The sequence below is a fragment of the Aquarana catesbeiana genome, linkage group LG03 (assembly GCF_042186555.1).
Source record: "Aquarana catesbeiana isolate 2022-GZ linkage group LG03, ASM4218655v1, whole genome shotgun sequence".
NCBI classification, from domain to species: Eukaryota; Metazoa; Chordata; class Amphibia; order Anura; family Ranidae; genus Aquarana; species Aquarana catesbeiana.
Window position 1 is genome coordinate 62,638,553 of NC_133326.1, and position 25,407 is coordinate 62,663,959.

At 42.0% G+C, this 25,407-nt stretch overlaps 1 long non-coding RNA gene across 3 annotated transcripts; it reads left to right on the forward strand.

Annotated features, from left to right (window-relative positions):
- Positions 1 to 849: 849 nt before the first annotated feature.
- LOC141131398 (uncharacterized) lies at positions 850 to 24,675 on the forward strand. Of its 3 annotated transcripts, XR_012242764.1 has the most exons (5): positions 871 to 1,464; positions 5,015 to 5,065; positions 9,630 to 9,654; positions 21,018 to 21,197; positions 22,079 to 24,675. It is a non-coding gene; the product is annotated as an uncharacterized lncRNA (long non-coding RNA). The 3 variants fall into 3 exon arrangements; XR_012242766.1 differs by lacking the exons at positions 9,630 to 9,654; positions 21,018 to 21,197 and having other exon boundaries at positions 909 to 1,464; XR_012242765.1 differs by lacking the exons at positions 5,015 to 5,065; positions 9,630 to 9,654; positions 21,018 to 21,197 and having other exon boundaries at positions 850 to 1,464.
- The last annotated feature ends 732 nt before the right edge of the window (positions 24,676 to 25,407 follow it).

Genomic DNA, 25,407 nt, shown 5'->3' on the forward strand with positions numbered 1-25,407 from the left:
ACACATATGAATTACACAGGTTCTGAGGCTAATTTAATGCAAATAAGGTACCAAGTGAGTTTAATTACCACCTTATTCAGAGACAAAACCTATGTAATTAAAATGTGTTTGGTTTTAAAGAGATAAGATGGCAACTCTACAGTATTCCCCTGAATACAGTTCAGGGGTCAGTATGAAGTGTTCACCTGACCCTGGTCCCCTCTCTCCCACCTTCCCTGGGGACCCCACCCCTCCTTCTCCTTTTTTTCCCCTTTTCTCTTCTCCCCCTCCTAGTTTGTTCTTTTCGTGCCATCCTCTTTTTGCTGTACTTTCTTTTCTCTTTTACCTGTGTCTCCTATAGGTCTTTCTCTATGTCAGGATCCATATGGCTGATCTCCAAGGAGTTCCATTCACCCCCATCTACAGACTTGTCCGCTAAGAAGGGTTGAACTCTTGGTATCCCTGTGTGGACAAGGTTATTCTCCTATCCAGGGAAATTTTAGCTCTATGTTACAATTCCTTCTGTACTAACTGTCCCACTCTTATATTTCCTTATTCCCTCTTTTAGTTTTCTCCATGATTGCAGGATGACATTTGATAGAGGCGATGTCGAGGTTGTTATTCCAGCTTTGATGTTTGTCCTTTTTTGAGGTACATTTGTATTTTGTAACTTCAGTATGTAACTGGCAAATCTGACTCTACTTGTGTTATCAATCTGAAAAAACTAAATACAGAATTTAAACAAAAAAAAAAATCTGTCTAGTGATATTTAGTTCAAATGTTACAGATAAGTTATAAACCATCTAGCACTATACTGTGATTGCTTACCTGTTTCACATATAATTGTATACACTGAGTACTTCTGTTTATCCAGTGCACTGTTTGTTAATGCCATCCTCCTGCCAATGTATAAATGTCACATTGTTCTGAATGCCAAAAGCTCCAAGTTATTTATTTACCATTTTGCAACAGAATAATGAACTTAGACTTTAGTATTACATCTGCCTTCCACTACTCACATCTGATGTCTCATGCTTAATCTGGTTCCAATCGTGTTTTGTCGTGCTTATTTCAACAGTGGCAATTAAATGATAATGCAAAATCCATATATTTTTATTCTTGCTGGGCCCTAGATATCCAAGTTTCTGAAGGAAATGCAGCAATAAGGGTTCCCTCACATGGATTAATACCTTGTCATAATTGGGGGTTGTGTGTGTCCTTTTGACCTGGAGAGGTATGCTGGCTGGTGCTTGCTTTGCTGGGGCACCCCACTTTTAAGATTAAGAGCAGACTGATGCTGGCCATACATCTAACAGTGAACAAGTGATTAAAGCGGACCTTCACTCTCCTTTTGAAGAATGCATATTCTGGAGGCATTGATCAGAAAGCCACAGTCGCCTTCTGAATCCAAGATGGCGGCAAGAGGTCGAAGACATCAATGAAGATATCAGGTTGAAATAAGACAGCACTAAACTCCATGAGCAAGTAAGTACCTGTTCTATTATACTTGTAGCTACTGATATTTGCTTTTTGCAGACACTATTGAAGTTCCTCTTTAAAGTGCATGCCTAGCCAAAACTCTGTTTCTTGTTTTAGATTTAGAGTAGAGAAGCTTTACAACTTCAGTGAGCTTTTTACTGCCATTTTGGGCTCCATTACAAAGATTTGCAACCACTTCCTGTGTTGCTGACCAGACAGGAAGTGAGAGTAGCTCTGCAATAGTAACACAGCCATAAATATAAATAATTTTCTTTAATAGATTCGGAGTAGGCTAGAACCCCTGTACAACTTTTATTTCTGTCTGTGACTGTGTTGCAGATGTTCCCTTACTTCCTGCCTTTCTGCCTGCAGGATATCTCTAACAGAGCTCTGGATAGCAGTAAAATCCAAAAAGGAGCCCTTCTTGACTATCCAAAATTAGAATAAAAAGGTTTTGGCTTGACATATGCTTTAATAATTGATTTGATCATTCTAATCATTTGCCAGAAATCAGTTGTACAACAAAACAAAGAAAAAGATTAATTTGGTCAAATTAATGCGGAATTTCCATCAGGTCCAGCTGTTACTTTATAATTTGATTGTTTATATATCTAAATGCTCACTTAGTGTTTTTGATTTTCAAAAGATTTGACTCTCTTCATTGGTTTTAATTTGTATTGTTGGGTGTATGGCCAGCATAAATTTATCCATTGGTCTTTCAAGCTTTGGGGATAAGACCAGGGCTAGCAACTTTCAATTGATAAAAAAAATGTTGCAAAAACAGGAATGGCTATTAGTTATATGAATTCTTATGATGGGTTTAGAAAGTTGTTTTTTTTTCCACTGTAGAGATACATATTGGACTTTGTATCCCTGGTAATTTAATTTACCTTCCTCTGAGTCAAAACAGTTGTATTAAATTAAAATTAAAGTATATGTATAAACCCAGAGGCCCCATTTGCATCTGTGCTGTGTGCTAACATACGTGCGCTAAGATGCATTGTGTTAAGACAGCCCATTCATGCCAACGTACTCAAAAACAAATCTAGTTTTCATTTTCACATAATATCTCATGCTATACACTTTTTTTAATCAATTGATTGTTTGTGAATCAGCTTCTAGCTTCGGCTTGTTCAACTTCAGCTTTGACAATAAAACATGGAAGCTGTTTGGTTTCTGTGCAGAGCTGCACCAGATTTTGCTCTCTCCAAAGTAAATCTCCCCCATTGCCTCCCAATTAGCAGCAGCAATATAAGTCTGCCTTCAATTGGCCATTGGAATTCCTATCTGATTGACCTGATAAAGCAGCCCAATGGCCAGCTAAAGAACTGCACATGGCAAGCTGACATCACTGCTGTTCATCATGAGCCAGTGGCTTAGTGCTGTCAGCTTGCTGGATGTCCAAGTAATACATTTTGCAACAGATTCATAAAAAAATGATTTGCTTAAAGTGGAACTAAACATATCAGGAAAAAAATTGTGAACAAGCAGGAACATTATTGTAGAAGAAAAATGCTGCTGCTCTTCTGCAATAAAATGTACACTGTGCACAAGCCATTACTTTGTAGCAATGAGCTCTTAGAATCTCACGTTCAATTAATACTGGAAAACAAAGAGTAACTGCCAGATAAAAGCAAAATTATTTTGCAGAATGTCTACATTTGTAATTTCAAGGGTACTATACTCCTAGTGCATAACATGAGTATTCGCTTAAAGCAGACACTTCAAAACACTCCGCATCTCTCCCCGCTCCGCAAGTCCAGAACTCTACGCAACCTTCCCCACTCAGAAAGTTTAAAGAGCAATTTTCTTTTTGTTTATTTTTTTTACATTTGTATTTATTTATTTTTAGTTCCACCCACCCTCTCTGCCACGATTCACACCTAAGCAAGAATGTTGTGTCTTTACTTCCATAGCCTTCTAGGATACCCCCCATGATATATGCAAGGACACACAGAGGTGTATGTAGCGAGCAGCACATCATAGAGGGTTGGCTGCCTGAACCTAGAAGAGGCAACTGGCCAGGGACGTACCTAGATACCTAGAGCTTTTGGCACCCAGGCAGATCCTATATCTGGCACCTCCCATCTGGCACAACCCCCCTTCCATCTGGCACAACCCCCCTTCCATCTGGCACAACCCCTCCATCTGGCACACCCCCCCATCTGGCACAACCCCCCCCCCATCTGGCACCGCCCCAACCCCCCTCTGAAACCCCCTAATCTGGCAATAATCTAAGTGAAATACCGCTGTGCACACACTTACCACACGGGTGCTTGTTTGGTGACAGTGGAATCAGGATGTAAACATTTCAGGGGTGTTCAGGGGTATTCACTGGGGTGCAAAGCATTATTATTATTATACAGGATTTATATAGCACCAACAGTTTGTGCAGCGCTTTACAACATGAGGGCAGACAGTACACTTACAATACAAATCAATACAGGAGGGAGGGATCAGAGGGCCCTGCTTGTTAGAGCTTACAATCCAGAAGCATGAAGAAAGGCGTGATTCTGCAATGTGGAACGCACGCCAATGACAGCTACCAGGAAATGGGGCCAGAAATGCATTCCAGTGGGCACTTCCTGCCACCATATGCACCATATTCCCTCCGCGGGCCTCCACCATCTTTGTAGCTGGACCGCTACTAGAAGTCAAAGCTCCCTATGCTCAGAAAGGGAAGCAGAACCGCTGAATAAGAGGCACTAGCCTGACACCCCTAAGCAGTGCTGGCCTGACACCCCCCCAATGTGTGGTACCTGGGGCGGACCACCCCCCCAGTCCCCCCTTATGTTACGCCACTGCAACTGAATCCCAATAACCTCACAAAAGAAGATGGAGGTGGGAGATCCGTTTGTGGCAGTGGATCAGTAGATCACAGGAGGACAATACTGGATTTGCTGGGCAAGTGAATATGTGATTCTAGGACAACCCTGCATAACAGGTAAGGGGGAGGGGATAGAAAAAACAGGGGGGGAGATTTTCCTCTGTAAAAGTGGAACTAAAGTCCACTGCTTAGTGGGTAGGCTCTTGTGCAAGTATAAACGTAGCTGCATATTATGACAAACTTACCTCCTAAATCACCCTCCTCCAGCAATGTGATATCTGTGATCCCTCATCGTTCCATTGTCAACACTAACATCTTCCTAAAGTTTTCTTCGACCATCTTGATTGTCTGGACACATCTGCACACAAGCAATCATTCGCCCTCAAATCCGTGACTTGATGACATTGTACACTGAGATTTGTAGGCAGGCAGCAATTTTTATTTCAGAGAAGACATACAGAGTATCTTCTGCAATAAAAGCCAGCCTGCTACAATTGTTTTTTTTAAGAGTTTAGTTCCGCTCTAACTTCATACAACGGAAAGTAGTGGAAATTAACAAACCAATCAATTCTGCTCAGGCACAGGTTATTTCCAGATTCCTTTCTGAGATGTAAGTTTCCATTTGTTCTATTACCTGCAGTGTATAAAGGAACAAAATAACCTTTGTTAGGATAATTTAAACAGATTGTTCTTGAACACACTACTGATAGTATTGCTCATTAAAATTAGGTTTCACCATTCAGGAATGAGGAAATGCTGAGACTTTACAGGACAAAACAGGTGATTGTTTGTTTTTTGTTACTCTAAGGACTTATAGCACTAATGTTAAACAAATGCATTGTTTTTTTTATTAGCTTATACCAAGCAGGTTTAATCTGGAATGTTCCTTCTCTGTGTGATGGCTATCCAGGTGTTACTAATAAAAGTTCTAAAACAATAGAATTGTTAGTTCTGCTTACTTTAAAGTGGGACTTCAGGCAAATGTGTTTCTAGTTTTGGATAAAATGGGAAGGTTTCGATATTTATTGCTGTCAGTGTCTCTGTTTGGGGAGAGACACTATGGGGGTCATTTACTATAGCGTCGCGGCGCTAATTAGCACTAAAACGGTATTCACTATAGTGCTGGTAAAAAAATACTCCCAAAATTGAATTTACTATAGTTCCCTGAAAACAAATATCGCCCAAACCCTTTTGCCGCGTACACACGATCGGACATTCCGACAACAACGTCCTGGATTTATTTTTGACAGATGTTGTCTCAAACTTGTCTTGCATACACACGGTCAGAAATTCTGATCGCCAAGAACACGCTGATGTACAACACGTACAAAGGGACTAGAAAAAGGAAGTTCAATAGCCAGTGCAGCTCTTCTGCTTGATTCAGAGCATGCGTGGAATTTTGTGCATCGGAATTGTGTACACACGATCAGAATTTCCAACGACGGATTTTGTTGTCGGAAAATTTGAGATCCAGCTCTCAAATTTTTGTTGTTGGAAATTCCGACAGAAAATGTCCGATGGAGCCTACACACGGTCGGAATTTCCGACAACAAGCTCACATCGAACATTTGTTGTCGGAAATTCCGATCATGTGTACGCAGCCTTACTCTGCTAAAACCTGGAGTAGTGCACATGGAAATAATGTTTAGAGCATGATATAATTGCCTAAATGGTACTGAAATATGTAGTATATTGTTTAAAGATAATCTGCTTTTAAACTTTGTGAAAAAATGATTTCTACACTGAAAAAAATATCTTTAAAAGTCTAAGAAGAGATAAATTCCGCGTCTCTGTACAACTAGGTGCCAGCACAACTGAGCATGCTCAAACCTGCAAACTACTCTCATTTTAGCTCCCATGGCTTTTTTACAGGGCACTATAGTAAATACCAAAATGAGCGCTGGGTTAACAACTTCAGCCCCGGAAGGATCCCCCCCTCCTTACCAGGCAATTTTTTTGCAATACAGCACTGTCACTTTAACTATATAAAAATATTATCTATTAACTATATTAACTATTAAAAAATACATTTCTTCATCAGTTTAGGCCGATATATATTCTTTTACATATTTTTGGTAAAAATCGCAATAAGCATATATTGATTGATTTGCGCAAAAGTTCTAGCGTCTACAAAATAGGGGATAGATTTATGGCATTTTTATTTTATTTCTTTTTTTTTTACTAGTAATGGTGGTGATCTTCATTTTTTATCGGGACTGTAGCAGTGCAACGGACACATCGGACACTTTTGACACGTTTTTTGGACCAGTGACATTTATACTGCAATCAGAGCTAAAAATAGCCACTGATTACTATATAAATGTCACTGGCAGGGAAGGGGTTAACAATAGGGGGCGATCAAGGGGTTAACTGTGTTCCCTATGTGTGTTTCTAACTGTGCGGGGAATGTGGCTGACTAGAGGAGGAGAGAGATCGTTGTTCCTTAGTAGGAACACATGATCTGTCTCCTCTCCCCTGACAGAACCAGGATCTGTGTGTTTACACACACAGATCCTGGTTCTCACTCTGTCACGAGCAATCGCGGGTGCCCGACTGTCATCGCGCCCGCTGGACAAGTGCATCGGCTCCGGGGACACGATGCGTGAGTGCGTGCGTCTGCTACAGCGTCTTAAAGAGCTGACTTACAGCTACGACAGCTCGCGCAGCAGTGCCTGGTTGGGAAGGGTTTAAAGAGCGTTTTTTGGGAGTAAAAATGAGAGTTATGTAGCCCAATGCAAGTTTCAGCCATTGATTCTAATGGTACAATTTTAACTTCCCCAAATAAATACTTTTCTTGTTGAGATAAAATGTATCTTTCTCTGAAATAAATTGTCTTTGCAACAATGTTGCTTCTACTTAATCTATTTTGTTTTTAAGAATGCTAGAATGTGGAATGTTTTTATGTTTTGGTAAAATGTATTTTTCTCTGTCACTTTAGCTTGTTACTCTCCATCTCACAAAAATCTTTACCCAAACTCACAGGTGTCTTTACAAACCACAAACAATACCATTGCTGATGCAAATTTAAAATGAACCAACATCAGTAATCAAAATGTCATTCCCAAAAACTAGAGGGTAACATCATTATTCTACACTCACCCACCAATAACCACCAAATATAATGGAATAAATCAAGAAGAATAACTCTTGAGTAATGCAATTCCACCACCTATATGTCAAAAGAAATGCAGTATATGTGTATTTATTTGTAGGAGGAGGTGTAGGAGGTTTTCCTATGTGGCAGCTCTGTGGCTTAGAGGTTAGAACTTCTGCTTAGCATCCCTGAGGGTCTGAGTTCGAATCCCAAACATGCCGCTTCATGTAGAGGAGTTGTTTCATTTCCCTATGTTGTTAAACATAACTCCTGACTCAGGTCCTAAAACTATGTTTACATGTAGTATTTATGTGTAGGAGGGTTCCACCACCATTGCAAATCTTGCCAAATTCACTATCTAGCCAAAACTATTGGGACACCTGCATTTACACACACATGAACTTAAATGGCAGCCCAGTCTTAGTCCATAGGGTTAAAATTTGATTTAGCCCACCCTTTGCAGCTATAACAGCTTCTGGGAGGGCTGTCCACAAAGTTAAGTGTGTCTATGGGAATGTTTGACAAATTCTTCCAGAAGTGCATTTGTGAGGCCAGGCACTGATGTTGGATGAGGAGGCCTGGCTCGCATTCTATGCTCTAATTCAGCCAAAATGTGTTCTATCTGGTTGAGGTCAGGACTCTGTGCAGGCCAGTAAAGTTCCTCCACCCCAAACTCCCTCATCCATGTCTTTATGAACCTTGCTTTGTGCACTGGTGTGCAGTCATGTTGGAACATCCCCAAAATGTTCCCACAAAGTTGGGAGCATTTGTCCAAAATGTCTTGATATGCTGATGCCTTAAGAGCTCCCTTCACTGGAACTAAGAGGCCAAGCCCAACCCCTGAAAAGCAACCCCACATCATAATCCACCAAATTATTTGGACCAGTGCACAAAGCAAGGTCCATAAAGACATGGATGAGTGAGTTTGGGGTGGAGGAACTTGACTGGCCCGCACAGAGTCCTGACCTCAACACAACAGAATACCTTGGGGATGAATTAGTGCAGAGACTGTAAGCCAGACCTTCTTGTCCAACATCAGTGCCTGACCTCACAAATGCACTTATGGAAGAATGGTCAAACATTCCCATACACACACTCCTAAACCTTGTGGACAGCCTTCCCAGAAGAGTTGAAGCTGTTATAGCTGCAAAGGGTGGGACCAAATGAATTTTAAACTCTATGGACTAAGACTGGGATGCCATTACTGTTCATGTGGTATAAAGGTAGGCGTCCCAATACTTAGGACAATATATTGTATATTGCTTGTGACACTGAGCATGGCTATGGACTTAGGGCTGGTTCACACCACAGAGATGCAGACTATATGTGTGAGGCTGCCCGCTGGCTACGTTTATTTGTTCTCCCTGTGTGGGTTTCTCACCACAATCCAAAGACATGCTGGCACCCTATTTGTCTCCTGTCGAAATAGTCTCTAACGTAAGAAAGTTAGTTTTGGACCTTAGATTGGAAGCTCATTGCAGCCAGGGACTGTCTGATGTTAATGTTTGTTAGCACTAATCATGCCCAGGGACTTGGACATTTAAAATTGTATGGTTTACACTGCACAGGTGCATATGCTTAGAAAACTGTTGCTTTGTTTATGTGCATGCAAATGGACTTCAATCTTTGGCCTGTAGTTGGAGATTTGATGCACATAGCCAAGGGCTAACACAGTTGCAAATAGTATTATGTGTAGTATGTGTTCCTGCTCAGGTGCAATCACTTTAGACATACATGAAGAGACAGACCGAAAGATACTGGTGGGCGTGTACTTCTATTGGACGTGTGTCAGTGTGCTAAAAGTGCAACCTATCTTATATAAAGGGCTGCAGTAGGGGGGGTTCGTTTGGCCTGTGAAGAGGCCTTGCTTTTAGCTGTGATTTGTGTGGGGGAGAAGGAATGATATTGTGCATACTAACGCCCAACTAGGGCTGTTTGTTTTCTGAAATGCTTGTGCATTTTTTCCATCAAAAGTGGGTTTATGTGACCATGCTGTCAATGTTGTGTGTGTATTGTTCCTGTCTGACCATGCATTCATGGTTTGGGAGCATCTGCTGACCTTCTACTCTTTGATCTCATTGCTTAATCGTGTACACAGAAATGCAGCTTCCAGCAGAACATACTCCCCAATGTATATGTGTGGATTGTGGGGTGGTGGTGGGTGTTATAGTTTGAATATGTGCTTTTTTAATATTATGTTGGAATGCTTTGTAAGAATAATGACTTAAGTATGTTTCTATAATCTTGCAGATAAAAATGTGATGTGGGCTGGTGGGTGAGTAGTTGTACTATGAAATGTGTTACCCGTTATACACTGAAAGTAAAGCTGTGTCCACTCTAAGGTTTAGACAAATTTTAGATTGTACGCTCCTATGAGCAGGGCCCTTAAAACCCAATTGCTAACTGTTTTGCTAAATGTAGCACCATATATCCTGTAGGATATTTTTTAATGCTAGTAAATGAATGTACATAATTTTGTTTCTGCTGGCAAAATGAAAGTACATTATTGAGCTTGTTTGTTGTTTTTTTTAATTCGTTTTGGGGATGGTGGTTTTGGGGTAGGGCAATATCTTACTTATACATATAGAAATTATAAGATATAATTGTACACCAAAAAAACTAATCTGTTCAGCACACCTGCAAGTTAATGATAAAGGTGGAGTCTTTATATGTAACAGCTGTGGATTATTGCAGGTAATGAATTAAGCTGGTGGATAGGCAGTGTTGTGTCAGCCCTGGTTCACATTGGTGTGTTTTGGCATGATTTGACATGTCAAATCGCATGCCAAATCGGCGGCAATTGCACCGTTCTAATCGGTGCGGCGCCGTAATTTCCAAAAGTAGTTTCTGTACTACTTTTTAGCAACTTTTTTATTGACATCAGTGCAGAAGCCTGCACAGATGTCTCTGAAATTCCCTCCCGCATTCGGGACTGACATGCGGGAATGAAATCGTGTGAGTGCAGCTGAACTCGCACGGTTTACTTGTCATGGGTATGCAGTAATTTTTTTTGTCAGCTTACTTCTCCACGTGTTCTGCTTAAGAGACCAGCCACTCTCACCTGGCTGCTTAAGTAATCTCTCCTCAAAGCATGGCTCCATCCCAGCCCCTATCAGGGAACTCTATATTAACCTGTGCATTGGTTGGTTCACACTGCTGTGCTGTTCGACATCAGATGTGATATGCCCCGCACTGCAAATCACATGCGATGTCTGTGTGATGCAAACTCAGCCATACAGATTGTATGGCTGAATTTGCATCGCATTCGAACCGAACTCACACAAGACCCTTTTTTTGGTCCGCAGCAGAATTGTATCGCATGGGTTCACACCCATGCGATCCAATTCCTGTCTGAATTTGCAGTTCGCTCTGAGATATGCAAACTGATTTGGGGGTGTCCTTAGCTTTCTATGGACACTCCCAGCAGTTCGCATATGGCAGTGTGAACTGCATGCGAGTTGTATGCGATGTGGGAACCCGTGCTAGATTCGCTCCAGTGTGAACCGGCACTGACCCTAGGTTCACACCTATGCATTTTTTAGTGCAATTTGCAGTTTGCAGAAACGCTCTACAGTCCATTTAACATGGTTTCCTATAGTACTAGTTCACATCTATGCGTTTTGTGGCCAGTGCATTTTTGGAAACGGTTGGGGACTTTTTTTCAGCGATTTGCGTGTAATAGATTTCAATGGAACCGCACCAGGAACGCAACTGTTGCGGTTGTGATGCAATTTTTTTTTGTGTTTTGCGGGGGCCAGGAAGCCAGCCGCAGCAAATGAGTAATCAGCTGTTAGTGGCTTCCCCCCTGAAAGTTAAAAAAAAAATGCAGGCAAAAAAAAAAAAAATCGCCCCAGCTCTATACCAGGCCCTTCGGATCTAGTATGGATTTGGAGCGGACCCCCCCAAAAAGTTTTAAAAACGTCCGTTTTTTCAGGAGCAGTGATTTTAATAATGCTTAAAGTGAAACAATAAAAATAAAATATTCCTTTATATATCATGCCTGGGGGGTCTCCTTAGTCTGCCTGAAAAGTAGCGCATCTTTACCGTGTTTATAACAGTACCACAGCGAAATGACATTTCTAAAGGAAAAAATGTCATATAAAACTGCTCGCGGCTGTAATGTATTGTCGGATCCTGGCAATATAGATAAAAATCACTGAAAAAAATGGCATTAGTTCCACCCCCAGTCCATAACAGACCCTTTGGGTCTGGTATTAATATTAAGGGGAACCCCGCACCAACGTAAAAAAAAATGACATGGGGGTCTCCCCAAAACCCATACCAGGCCCTTCAGGTCTGGTATGGATATTAAGGGGAACCCCATGCCAAAATAAAAAAAAGTGTGGGGGTCTCCCCCAAAACCCATACCAGACCCTTATCAGAGCACGCAACCTGGCAGGTCACAGAAAAAGGGAGGGATGAGACCATACCAGGCCACATGCCCTCAACATGGGGAGGGTGCTTTGGGGTCCCCCCCAAAACATCTTGTCCCCATATTGATGGGGACAAGGGCCTCATCCCCACAACCCTTGCCCGGTTGTTTGGGGGTCTGTGGGTGGGGGGCTTATCGGAATCTGGAAGCCCCCTTTAACAAGGGGGCCCCCAGATCCCCCCTCCCTATGTGAATGGGTATCGGGTACATTGTACCCCTTCATATTCACCAAAAAAAGCAGTTAAATGGGACAAAAAACAATAGCCGGTTTTTGACAATTCCTTTATTGTAAAATAACTCTGAGCCATCTTCTCCCCTGAGCCATGCCTCCCGCTGTCATCTTCTCCTGGTGCTGTCTCTCTTCCCGCCATCTTCTGTCGCCATCGTCTCCTGCCACCATCTCTCCCGCCACCTCCTACTTCTCCCGCTGCTGTGTTCTTCCTCGACACCATGTTCTTTTGCATTGATAGATCCTTGTCCCCCTATGTCAGGGGTGTCAAACTCAATTTCATCTTGGGCCGCATCAGCATTATGATTGCCCTCAAAAGGGCCGGTTGTATCTGTAAGATTGTCCAGCGCATCCCCTCCCCTTATATTAGATATCAAGAGCCACCCCACCATCAGCAGTTGAGTCCCCCACTCTCCCTTACATCACAGTGCACCCCTCTTTCCTTATGCTGCTGCTGGGAAGAAGCTGGATGCATTGCTTGAAAGCAGAAAGTAAGGGTCTGGAGGGGGGCTGGAGCTCTCCTGTAGCTGCCGAGAGGTGCGAGGGCCACATGAAATGGCCTGGAGGGCTGGATTCGGCCCGCAGGCCTTGTATTTGACACCTGTGCCCTATGTGAATGGGTATCTGGCACATTGTACCCCCACCCATTCACCAAAAAAAAGTAGTGAAATTTGACAAAAGACAATAGCCGGTTTTTGACAATTCCTTTATTAAAAATGTCTTCTTCTTTCCCCCACTTCTTCCTCCAGTCTTCCTTCGGTCTTCTTCTTCCTCCGGCTTCTTTCTCCATCTTCCTCTGGCTTCTTCTTCCGGTCTTTCTCCACCGCCGCTCCCGCCACGAACCGCTGAATGTGAAAATAGCGACCCTCCTCTGAACCCTGCGGCCAGCCAATCTGTCCGTTTCCATAGTGCACAGTTCATATATAATTATTGACCGTGGCCACCGGATGATGTCAGCTGGAGACCCCGCTCCCTTGTGATATCACTGACCCATCATGCCCTGGGCAGTGAAGTCACAAGGGATGGGGTCTCGGAATGACAGCATCCGCAGCATCGGAGGAGGTTTGTTTTTTTAATCTCCAGCGGGAGCAGCGGGAGCAGCGGGAGCAGCGGCAGCAGGGGTAAAGAAAGAAGAACGGAGGACGAAGCGGGGGAAGAAGAAGCCGGAGGAAGATGGAGAAAATGGAGGAAAAAGCGGGGGAAGAAGAAGCTGGAGGAAGAAGTCCGAAGGAAGACCAGAGGAAGATGGGGGAAGAAGACATTTTTAATAAAGGAATTCTCAAAAACTGGCTATTGTCTTTTGTCATATTTTACTGCTTTTTTTGGTGAATGAGTAGGGGTACAATGTACCTGATACCCATTCACATGGGGGGCAGGATCTGGGGTCCCCTTGGTAAACGGGGCTTCCAGATTCCGATAAGCCCCCCGCCCGCAGACTCCCACAACCACCGGGCAAGGGTTATGGGGAAAAGGTCCTTGTCCCTATCAACATGGGGACAAGGTGCTTTGGGGGGGACCCCAAAGCACCCTCCCCTATGTTGAGGGCAAGCAGTCTGGTATGGCTCCCTCGCCCCCCCCCCCCCCCTCCTGGCCTGCCATAGCTGCTTGCTTGGATAAGAGTCTGGTATGGATTTTGGGAACCCTCACCATTTTTAACATTTTTTTTTTTATTTTGGCGTGGTATGGACTGGGGGGGAACCCGCACACAGTTTTTTTTCCTTGATTTTTAATCTATATTGCCAGGATCAGGGAATATATTACAGCCGCGAGCAGTTTTATATTAATATTAATATTGTATTGTTAGTAATTCATTTTTTAGAAATGTCATTTTGCTGCAGCAATGTTCCACACATTGGCCAGATGTGCTACTTTACTGGCAGACTAAGGACACCCCCCCCAGGCACGATATTTAACCACTTCAGCCCTGGAAGGATTTACCCCCTTCCCGACCAAAGCATTTTTTGATCACCTCTGTGTTTTTTATTTTTTGTGCTATAAACAAAAAAAGCGACAATTTTGAAAAAAAGCAATATTTTTTACTTTTTGCTATAATAATATCCCCCAAAAAAAAATATATATATAAAAAAAACACATTTCTTCCTCAGTTTAGGCCAATATGTATTCTTCTACATATTTTTGATTAAAAAAAAAAAAAAAAAATCGCAATAAGCGTATATTGCTTGGTTTGCGCAAACGTTATAGCGTCTACAAAATAGGGGATAGATTTATGGTATTATTATTTTTTTTTATTAGTAATGGCAGCGATCTGCGATTTTTATTGAGACTGCGACGTTGTGGCGGATAGATCGGACACTTTTGACACTATTTTGGGACCAGTGACATTTAAACAGCTTAGTGCTATAAAAATGCACTGATTACTCTGCATCACCTCTCTGTGTCACCATCGTGGGCCACTAGCCTGTGATTTAAAGGAGACGTACAGGTATGCCCATTTGAGCAGCCGTGCCATTCTGCTGATGTATATCGTCGAGTGCTGGACGGTAAGCGGTTAAAGGAATTTTTCATTTTTATTGTATCACTTTAAGCATAACTAAAATCATTGCTCCTGTAAAGATGGCCATTTTAACAAAAAAAAATTTCCATTGATGCATGTCTCCTGGGGCAGGACCCGAGTCCCCATACACTTTTTATGGCAATGATTTGGTACTTCACAGCCAGTTAGTGTATGACCTTCCGCCTGCCTGACCATTCTTTGGATATAAATAAGGCCAAGGATAAATCCAAGGAAAAAAACAAGCTTACTTACCGACCAGCTCGCAGACCTGTATAACAGTATGCGATAAAAGCAGGGGTTTAGTCTGCATGCATTTGCAAATGCATGCGTAAGCCACAGAGCCTCGCCACGGCATCCTAATATCATTGGTCCCTAACACTAACTTATAAGTGTCTCCACAGTGGAAGCACATGCATTCTGATGGATAGATGGAGGGGAGCCCATCCCTTCTTAAAGATACATGTCTCACTGTGTATTGGTCAGGCAACGCACTTGACACCTTCACAGCCATTGTGCTATATGCTGGGTGCTCAGTGTGCTCCTATACCTTTAAGAAGGGGTGGGCTCCCCTTTAGTCTACCTGCCCTCCATCTATCCATCAGAATGCATGTGCTTCCACTGTGGAGACACTTATAAGCTAGTGTTAGGAACCACAGATACCAGGGTGCCGTGGAGAGGCTCTGTGGCTTAAGCATGCATTTGCAAATGCGTGCAGACTAGATCACTGCTTTTAACGCATACTGTTAGAGAGAGAGAGATTCATGGGGCCCCCTACTGACCCGGAGGCCCTTGGGAAGTGCCCAAGTGCATAGTTGCCAACATTTAAAAAATATTTTCAGGGACACTTTTTTTTTTACCAGTGGTATATTTAGAGTAGCTGACATCCCCCTATGTTCCTCTATATATCACAACAGTAATCACAAAATGAAATGAGTACTAATAATGGGCAGAACAAATGAGGACTGAGAATATTTCCTTTAGTTGAACTAACAAAAGTGAGCACATTCTATAGCTGGTAACATTGAAGATATTCAATATAATTTTGAAGAACTGTTTTTGTGGGTAAGAGGCAAAGGGGAGAAGTATGGATGGTATAAAAGTGGGAAGTATGCGCAGGTGAGGTAGAGGAATGTGGAGGGTATGTACACGAGAGGAGTAAGGAGGGTATGCCAGTGGGCAGTATGTACAAGAAAGGAGTGTGGAGGGTATGACAGCCGGCAGTATGCACAGAGGAGTTTATGAAAGTGGGCAGTATGTACAGGAGGAGGGTGGAGGGTACGACAGCAGGCACTATGTACAGGAGAAGTGTATGACAGTGAGAAGTATGTACAAGAGAGTAGGGTGGAGGGTATGACAGCGGGCAGTATGTACAGGAGAGAAATGTATGACAGTGAGCAGTATGCACAGGAGAGGAATGTGGAGGGTATGACAGTGGGCACTATGTACAGGAGAGAAGTGTATGACAGGGGCAGTATGTACAGGAGAGAAATGTATGACAGTGAGCAGTATGCACAGGAGAGGAATGTGGAGGGTATGACAGTGGGCACTAATGTACAGGAGAGAAGTGTATGACAGGGGCAGTATGTACAGGAGAGGACTGTGGGGGGGGGGGTATGACAGTGGGCACTATGTACAGGTGAGGCATGTGAAGGGTGTGACAGTGGGCACTATGTACAGGTGAGGAGGATGAAGGAATCTGGGAAGGAAAAATGTAAAGGTTTGTGGATGGATGTTTAGGGACTGCGTAGTGGTTAAGCAGGCCATACATGGATTGAAATTAAGCCAATTAAGCAGAGACCAGCCTATGTATGGGCTAGCTGGTTGTACACAAGTCAATCTATTAATCGACTTGAGTACAACCAGCCTGTCAGGTTTTTCCCAAAACAATCAGTGCTGCCAGCTATAGTTAGCAGCACTGATCATTGTATTCTGTGGGTAGAGAAGGCTCCCCACTGGCAGAACACCATAACAGTGCGAGAGTGATTCCCCCATCCACAGGTCAGCAGGTGAGAGGGTGTGTGGGGACAGGCTGGGGAGAGAGGTCTGTCAGCAGGGGGGTGTGAGGGGGTCATGGAGGGATATCAATCAGCGGGTGGGGGGAGTAACTGAGAGTGATATCTTTTGGAGTAGGGTCTGTCATCTGCAGGTTGGTAAATGGTCACCTGTGATATAAATTGAAGGGAGGTGGCTAACATGGGAAGTGGCTGCGGAGTGAAGTGGGTGATGGGGAGTGTGAAATGGATGAAATGGGAGTGTGAAATGGATGATGTGTTTCAAGTTTCTTTCACATTTGCGGTAATGCTTACTGCTCTCTACAAAGTGATCTGTGGTGGATTGCTTTTCAGCAAGTGATATAGCAGCAGCTGACAGGCGTTCATGAGGTGCTACTGCCACCTCATTTTTTTTTTTTTACATTGCTCAATGGTGTTTTTACATTGTTGCTACTGCGAGCAAGTTTGGCTTGCAGTTGCAGAGTGGCCCCATTGAAATCAATAGGCAAGTTTGACAGGCGGTGCTGCCTGTCAAACTCTGCAGACTCAGTTAAAGATGCTGCAGTAAAAGTCGCATCTGTAACGTAAAGCATCACAGCTACGTCATTCGTACAGCCCTGTCCAAATGTATTTTTAAGATTTGGGTCAGGGACGTGTGGTGAGGTCAGTGGCTGCTGAGGCACTGGCTAGTATCAGAGCCAGATACACACAGGTTACATACGCCGCGAATGTTGGAGCAAGAGCAACAATTCTAGTACTAGCCCTCCTCTGTAACTCTAAACATGTAACCTGTAAAAAATTTGAAAGCGTCGCCTATGGAGATTAAGTACTGAAGTTTGGCACCATTCCACAAGTGTGCGCAATTGTAAAGCGTGACATGTTGGATATCCACTTACTCGGCGTAATATCATCTTTCATAGTATACAAAAAAAATCAGGATAACTTTAGTGTTTTTTTAATTCATGAAACAGTTTCTTTAAAAAAAAAAAAAACACGTTTGAAAAATTGCTGCGCAAATACCGTGTAGCATAAAAAATTGCAACGACCGCCATTTTATTCCCTAGGGTGTCTGCTAAAACTATGTATATGTGTTTGAGGGTTCTGAGTAATTTTCTAGCAAAAAAATTATGATTTTAACATGTAGAAGTGTCAGATTTGGCCTGGGTGGCAAGGAGTCAACTACCATAAGTAAAATACAAATAATTATCATATTGTTTTTAAGGTAATTTACTATAATTTCAAAAACTGTACTCAAGCAGCTGGCTTAATGGACAAACTACTGAAGTTTGAAGTTATAACTTCAAACCAGTAATTTCACAGTAAACAGATAACAAATAAATTATTATGTTATAACATATAGCATAATAATATAGGATTTAGCTTGATTAAAACCGTACCTTTTCAGCAGCAGAAGATTCTCATTCTCCCTCTTAACTGTGAGAAAAACATGGGATTATGGGTAAATCTTAAGCCCATGTTTTTTCTTCTGGGCTGGAAGGGAGCATGTGTCTTTTAGACACATGCCCCCTTCTATGACATTGCAGTGAGAGGCGTGCCTCTACTGCAGCATTTTTATTGGACAGCTGGGGCCAATGGTACTCTACCGTTGGTCCAAGACACCAAGCTGCCCATTGAGCTCAGTGCCTCTGACAAGAAGTGAGGAGAGGCAATGTGAGCTCAATCTCTCAGTCTGCTGCAAACAGAGTGTGCCAGCTTGTATTTAAACTGGCTGCACTGTGTGTAACTTCTGACAGGCTGCACAAGGAGCCCCATATCTCTGAAACCATAGGTTCTAAGAGCCCCAACCCAACATTTTGAGCAGTGGTGGGGTAGGTCTTCTGCTACCTACCCCCCAAATTTGGGGTCTCTATGACCCTCGAAATTCTATATTAATTTTTTGTTTGGGGGGGCAAATGAGCCTATTTTAATGTAAGGGGCCTGGAGCTGCAGCTCCAATAGCCCCTATGTAAATCCGGCCCTGCTTATGTGAAGTGAAGGAGGGAATCTTAACACATTTACTGTAATATAAAGTTACATTTTTGTCATGCAGTCCCCTTTGGGATCTCTGAGTAGATTATCCCAAGACGAAGCCTCATCATCACAGGTACAGGCTTTCATTCATTATTTAGATTTTTCAATACGGAAGGCCACTTACCTTCTTTGCCAGGAGTCTACTACATTGCGATTCCTCAGATCAGGTACCAAACATGAGAGGCACACCGTCCGCTCTTAGTGTAGCCACTTCTGTTTGCCTTCTATACAGCTTGCTTCTGGTTCAGCTTCCATCCCAACTGGCACTCAAATTAACTTTCCAAAGCACAGATTCTTTATTGGTGCTGCTGGGTGTAACTGACACACACTTTACTTCATGTGGCAACCTTCTACTGAAATCTTCACAACATAGAACACAACAAAGTTACTTTTTTCAGGTTTTCATGTTATTTTACATTATCAGACTAGTGCAATGTATTTTCCTTGCATACATTCCTTGAGAATATAAACCATGTAGCTAAAAATGCCCAGACTTTATATCCAAAGGCATCTGACATATCTTGATGAGACTGCTAGTAGAACCGGTTCATCCTTGTGAACTCATCTGAGCCAAATCTACTAGGACTGGTAAGTTGTTAATGATCTGTTAAGACCACATTGGATGAGCTGTATTTGAGTTTCTATTGACAAGAAGAGTAAACATAGTTGGCAATGTTACAGGCTTCTAGTGACTGGATAAAATGTATTGTCAGTGATACCACCGATCTTTAGTAAGTAGACAGGCTTCATTCTCGGAAAGGTCACTGACCTTCAGTTAATGGATAGTTTATATTCTCAGTGATACTACTGGTTACTATAAATGAATAGGCTGCAACCTTAGTGATACCTCTGGTTACTAGTACATGGATATATTACACTAAAGGTTTGCATTCTCAATTATATGGATGGTTATTAGTAAACAGGTTAAAGTAAAGAGTGCAGCCTATAGTAGGAGGATGCCCTGTACTGAAATGCCTATCTTGGGTCTCTTTTTACAGAATGACAACCCTGTGTTATGTAGTACTCTGCTAAATTTAGGTTTGTTTAGGTGAAACTCCTTCAGTCTCCTCTCGCATTACTAACTGACATATCAGCATGGATGTCGTACCACTTCCTTAAACTAAATCTCTCTAAAACTGAGCTATTAATATTCCCCCCCGCCTATGCCCCCCTCCATGACTTTTTCCATCAAAATCAACAATGCAACTATCAGTCCCTCCCCTCACGCCAGGGTACTAGGTGTAATCCTAGACTCTGACTTGTCATTTCAGCCTCAAGTCCAATCGTTGTCAAAAGTTTGTAGAATTCACCTCCGTAACATCTCTAAAATTTGCCCCTTTTAAACTAATGAAACCACCAAGCTCCTCATTCATGCCCTTGTTATCTCTCACCTTGACTATTGCAACTCCCTTCTCATTGGCCTACCTCTCCATAGGCTATCCCCTCTTCAGTCTATCATGAATGCTGCTGCCAGACTTATCCACCTTACCAACTGCTCAGTGTCTGCCAACCCTCTCCTCCAATCCCTACACTGCTCCCAATCACTCAGCGAATTAAATTCAAAATACTAACCACAACATACAAAGCCATTCACAACTGCCCCGAGCTACATCACCAATCTTGTCTCCAAATATCACCCAAATCATCCTCTCCGCTCTTCTCAAAACCTCCTACTCTCAATCTCTCTCGTCTCCTCCTCCCATGCTCGTCTCCAGGTTTTCTCCAGAGCCTCTCCCATCCTCTGGAACTCGCTACCTCCACCTGTCCGGCTATCCCCTACTCTTGCTACCTTCAGGCGATTCCTGAAAACTTATCTCTTCAGGAAAGCCTATCACGTCTCCAACTAATCTTTTACCACTTCCATCAGCTCATTCCCTACAGTTACAACCTTTTGTACCACTTGCCCCACCCTATTAGATTGTAAGCTTTTCTGAGCAGGGCCCTCTTAATCCTCTTGTATTTTATTGTATTATAACTGTATTGTCTCACTTTTATATTGTAAAGTGCTGCGTAAACTGTTGGCTCTGTAAAAATCCTGTATAATAATAATAATAAGTTACATTAATCAGAGAAATGCACTATAAGTTGCAGTATGTTTGTGTGAAGGAACCTCCTATCTATTTGGATGTAACCTCTGGACCCATGCTAACCAAAACACCAGATAGCAACTATTGTGTGTGGAGAAGTAACAACTGCATCCGAGTTTAATATTTAGGAATGTGAATTATTTAATGAGCAAGTTAGAAAAAAAAAATCAAATAAAAATATTTTACAGTGTACTGAATTAACTCTAAAATGATGATATTCAAATGTTTGATAAAATAGTCTGTAGCAATACCGTATTCCTTAGATATGTTTGTCCAGTAGGGTATGACTAGAGATGGGAAGGCCTGGAAAATAAAATAGAAAAACTGGGCGAAATTTTTTTTTTCTTTTTCAGAGCTGTTGTTTTCAAGAAAATTTGAAAAGTGTGGAATATGTTCTTTTAGAATGATGAATACTATATCTATCACATGGTATTCAAATTCTATAACATAAAGATCTTATTGAAAAATTTCTGAGGGTGATTGTTGGGATACAGTAGATGATGGTTTCTGTCCTCTCAGGCCTTAATTGACAGGTGAGAATAAAAATTTGTCTGACAAATTACCATATTTATCAGTGTATAACACGCACTTTTTTCCCCTGAAAATCAGGGGGAAATCGCGTGTGTGTGTGTGTGTGTGTGTTATACGCCGATTCCTGGCTGTCTCTGAGGGGAAGGAAGGAACGAGTGCTGCTGGATTACACATACCTGCGATCTCCTGTGTACCCGGCGCTCAGACAGGCACACTACCGCCGCCTGGCATTGGACCACTGTTCTGTCTATCATATGAGCCGGGCCAGGAGGCGGGACTGTGAGTGACTGAGCGCCGGGTACACAGGAGATCACAGGAGATCGTGGCTCTGTAATCTGGCACTGGCGAGGCTACAGATGTCCACTGGGCAGGCTGCATTGTTGGGCAACGGAGAGGCTGCAGATGGGCACCGAGCAGGCTGCATTGTTGGGCAACAGAGGCTGCAGATGGTCATTGAGCAGGCTGCATTGATGGGTACTACTGGTGAGGCTGCATTGATGGGTACTACTGGTGAGGCTGCATTGATGGGTACTACGGGTGAGGCTGCATGGCTGGGCTCTGGTGAGGCTGCTTGGCTGGGCTCTGGTGAGGCTGCTTGGCTGGGCTCTGGTGAGGCTGCTTGGCTGGGCTCTGGTGAGGCTGCATTGATGGGCTGTGACCCTTATTTTGCTTCAAAAGGTCTTTATTTAAAAGTTTATTTTTTATTTTTTTAATTTAAGAACTTCCCTCTTAAATTAAGGTGCGTGTTATACACCGATAAACACGGTAGTTTATCTTTATCACTTTTAAACGATTCCTAATTACAGTATGTTCTCCACCATCACAGCATAATGTTTACCTATAATCTGGTCAGTAAATTGTTTTTTTCCTTTCCTCCTCTTAGTAAAATGGTGAGACCGACATCTAGAGTTTGGAAACCTTTCCACAGTGCAATTTCTGCTGAGAGCAAAGCTGCAATTCACAAATATTGTGAGAAGAAATGCTATTTTCCAAATGCTACAAAGATGACAAAATACATCCAGCATGCCAGAGGTGCCCTAAAGACATTAAAAAATACTTTATGAAATGATGAAGACCAGAATGAAAGTGAGGTGCTTTTCCCTCCAGAGTTCTCATTCCAGAAACGCTCTTTCTGCTGCTTCTGGATCATCACAAAGTGTTTCTTCACCAGCAGCATCTTCAAATAAGGAAATGTTATAAACCATGGCCTCCCAAAAATAAACAATCCCTTCATTTATAGAGAAAATTACACCTAAAAATCGGGAGAAAATTGATTACGCTCTTGTAAGAGCAATATATGCTTCTGGGTTAGCATTATCAATAACTGAAAATGCATATTGGCAGGAAGGCTTTAAATTATTTTGAGGGAAAGGGGGGTGGTTACCTGTTGTCATGTATAGTTGTCATGAAATGTTCTTAACGCATACAGTCCTTATTATTTCATTTCTAATAAAATGTTAAAAGCACAATTAGTTTATTTACTGAATAACTTTACTTTTATTTCAAGCATAATGCTTTTATATACCCTTCACATTCCCAGTGTAATGCCCTGTACACACGATCGGACATTGATCGGACATTCCGACAACAAAATCCATGGGTTTTTTCCGACGGATGTTGGCTCAAACTTGTCTTGCATACACACGGTCACAAAAAGTTGTCGGAAAATCCGATCGTTCTGAACGCGGTGACATAAAACACGTACGTCGGGACTATAAACAGGGCAGTAGCCAATAGCTTTCGTCTCTTCATTTATTCTGAACATGCGTGGCACTTTGTGCGTCGGATTTGTGTACACACGATCGGAATTTAAACGATCAGATTTTGTTGTCGGAAAATTTTATAGCCTGCTCTCAAACTTTGTGTGTCGGAAATTCCGACGGAAAAAGTCCGATGGAGCCCACACACGATCGGAATTTCCGACAACACAATCCGATCGCACTTTTTCCGTCGGAAAATTCGACCGTGTGTACAGGGCATAACAAAATTACTTTCAGTTTGTAAAACCGTTGCACACTGAATTTTTTTGCAATTTTTCCAAAAATTTCCATTTTTTTTGTGGAAAACACAGGGAAAAAAATTTGGTTTTTTTATGGCTTCAAAATTTCCAGAAATGTTATATCTCTAGGGTAAACCTTGTAGAACATCTGCCTTGGGCTTATCAGTGGAGCATACAAGCAGGCTCTTATCTTCCTACCAGAATCTAGAAATACTGCTAAAGCTTCAAAAAACTACTCCTGCAGGATAAGCTTTTGTACAGGACCAAATGGGAATCTGATTGTGCTATTGCTTTATCCATAGAGGATTGGGACAAATGTTTTGTAAACATTCAGAAATGTACCTGGTCACTCAATCTGTGAAACCGTTTTTAAGATTTTTACAAGATATAGTACCTGACCCCAGTAAAGTTGCATTCTATCTTTCTGTTAGTTTTCCCTACTTGTTTTCAGGGATGCCCATTCCCTGGCTCCTTTACCCATATTTTCTTGGAATACGAGAAGATTCTCCTTGTTCGTTGTAAACTGGAGGATTTTTTCTTAAAGTAGGAGGCCATGCAAAATCTAAAATTCCTGCATCTATAGACAACAGGGCTCTAACACTAACCTCCCAATCAAAGAGGAGTCTACATACCTTTTTGTAAGCAGATCTTACCCGCTCCGACCCGATCTCCAGCCCCGGAAGCTCTGCAGAGGACACTGAAGACAACAGCTGTGAAATTAATGGGAAGTGGCGTCACCCATAGAGTTACTATGGGGCTTCCGTTGTTCTCCGTCTCCTCTGCACCCGCCTACACAGAGAAGCCGTGGCTGACAGCTCAGCTTGGGATCCGGTCGGAGCGGGTCAGATCGGCTTCCAAAAATGTATGTATACTCGTTTCTTTATTTACAGGGTTATTGTTAGATCCCTGGTGTCTATAGATGCAGGGATTTTAGATTTTGCATGGACTTCCACTTTAAGAATAGTTGGTAGCCCTGTTCGCCTTACAATGGCAAACTGTTTGTTTTACATCTATCACAAAGATTCCCATCCCTCATATGAGACTTATCCATACTATTTGTGTCTCCGTTCATTGGGTTATCACCTTGCATTAGAAAACTCCTTCTATTCCGATCTCACAAATTAAAACAAGAGTAGGCTCCATTAGCTGCATGGAAAAGATCTTCCATACCTTATATAATTCTATGCCTTACTATAATAAGAAATGGGATTCTTGGTTTGAACATGGCAATGTTTTTCATTGACTCCTTTGATATTTTTGTGGCTCTCCTTATTGAACCTTTTTGATATGTTATTCAATCATTATATTGGCTGTATCACCCTATGTTGACATTCCTTATGTTGGCAATACTGTCTTTATGCATATCTTTTGCCTTACTTTTTATAATGTACATATGATATTTTTCTCTGTCTGTCTGCTACTTACCTTGCAGGTTCATCAGCTTTATGCACACTATTTGTACTAAATATCTTTTATCAGAATATCTTGTCTATTTTTATAATTGTACCTTTTTGTACCAACTGTTTTCATTCAAAAAAAAGTTTGTAAACAAAAAAATGGATCCTGGAAGTTCCACTTTGTTAGGCCTACAACACTGAAGTCATGTCCCTTCCCATGATGTTGCAAAGTTGGTGATTCTGAATTCAAGGAATTTAATCAATCCAGGATCTAACGAATAGGAGAGGCACCCTTAAAAACTTCAATGAAGATTCCAGGGTGGTAGCTCCTGTGCCCTGTTCCTTTCTCCTGCTGCTGCTTCCACATTAAGAATATCAGCGTATCCCAACTGTCATAATAAAAACTGGGAGTTGCTGTATATTATACAGTATGATTGGCTGGCAAAGTCCAGTTGCTCATTAGTAAAATAACACTTGAAGATAGAAATAGATAGGAAACCCCAGCGCTAATAGAAAAATCAATAAATGAACCCAAATAAATAGATGAGTAAATATAGAAAGCAGCTACCACCCAACTGCGCAATCACTATGCCAATAAAAATAGTGAAGTACTTTCAATCTAATCTGAAAGCGACATATAAAAACCTGCAAACTAACAATTCATATTATCATAAGAGTATCTCCTTAATAACATATATCAATATGTGAAACAGTAATACATAAACATAAAAAAATGTATAGTCCAATATAAATGTCCCATACACCATCCAACTTTCATGTAATCATCAATTGATTTTCAAATTCTTGCCAAAAAAA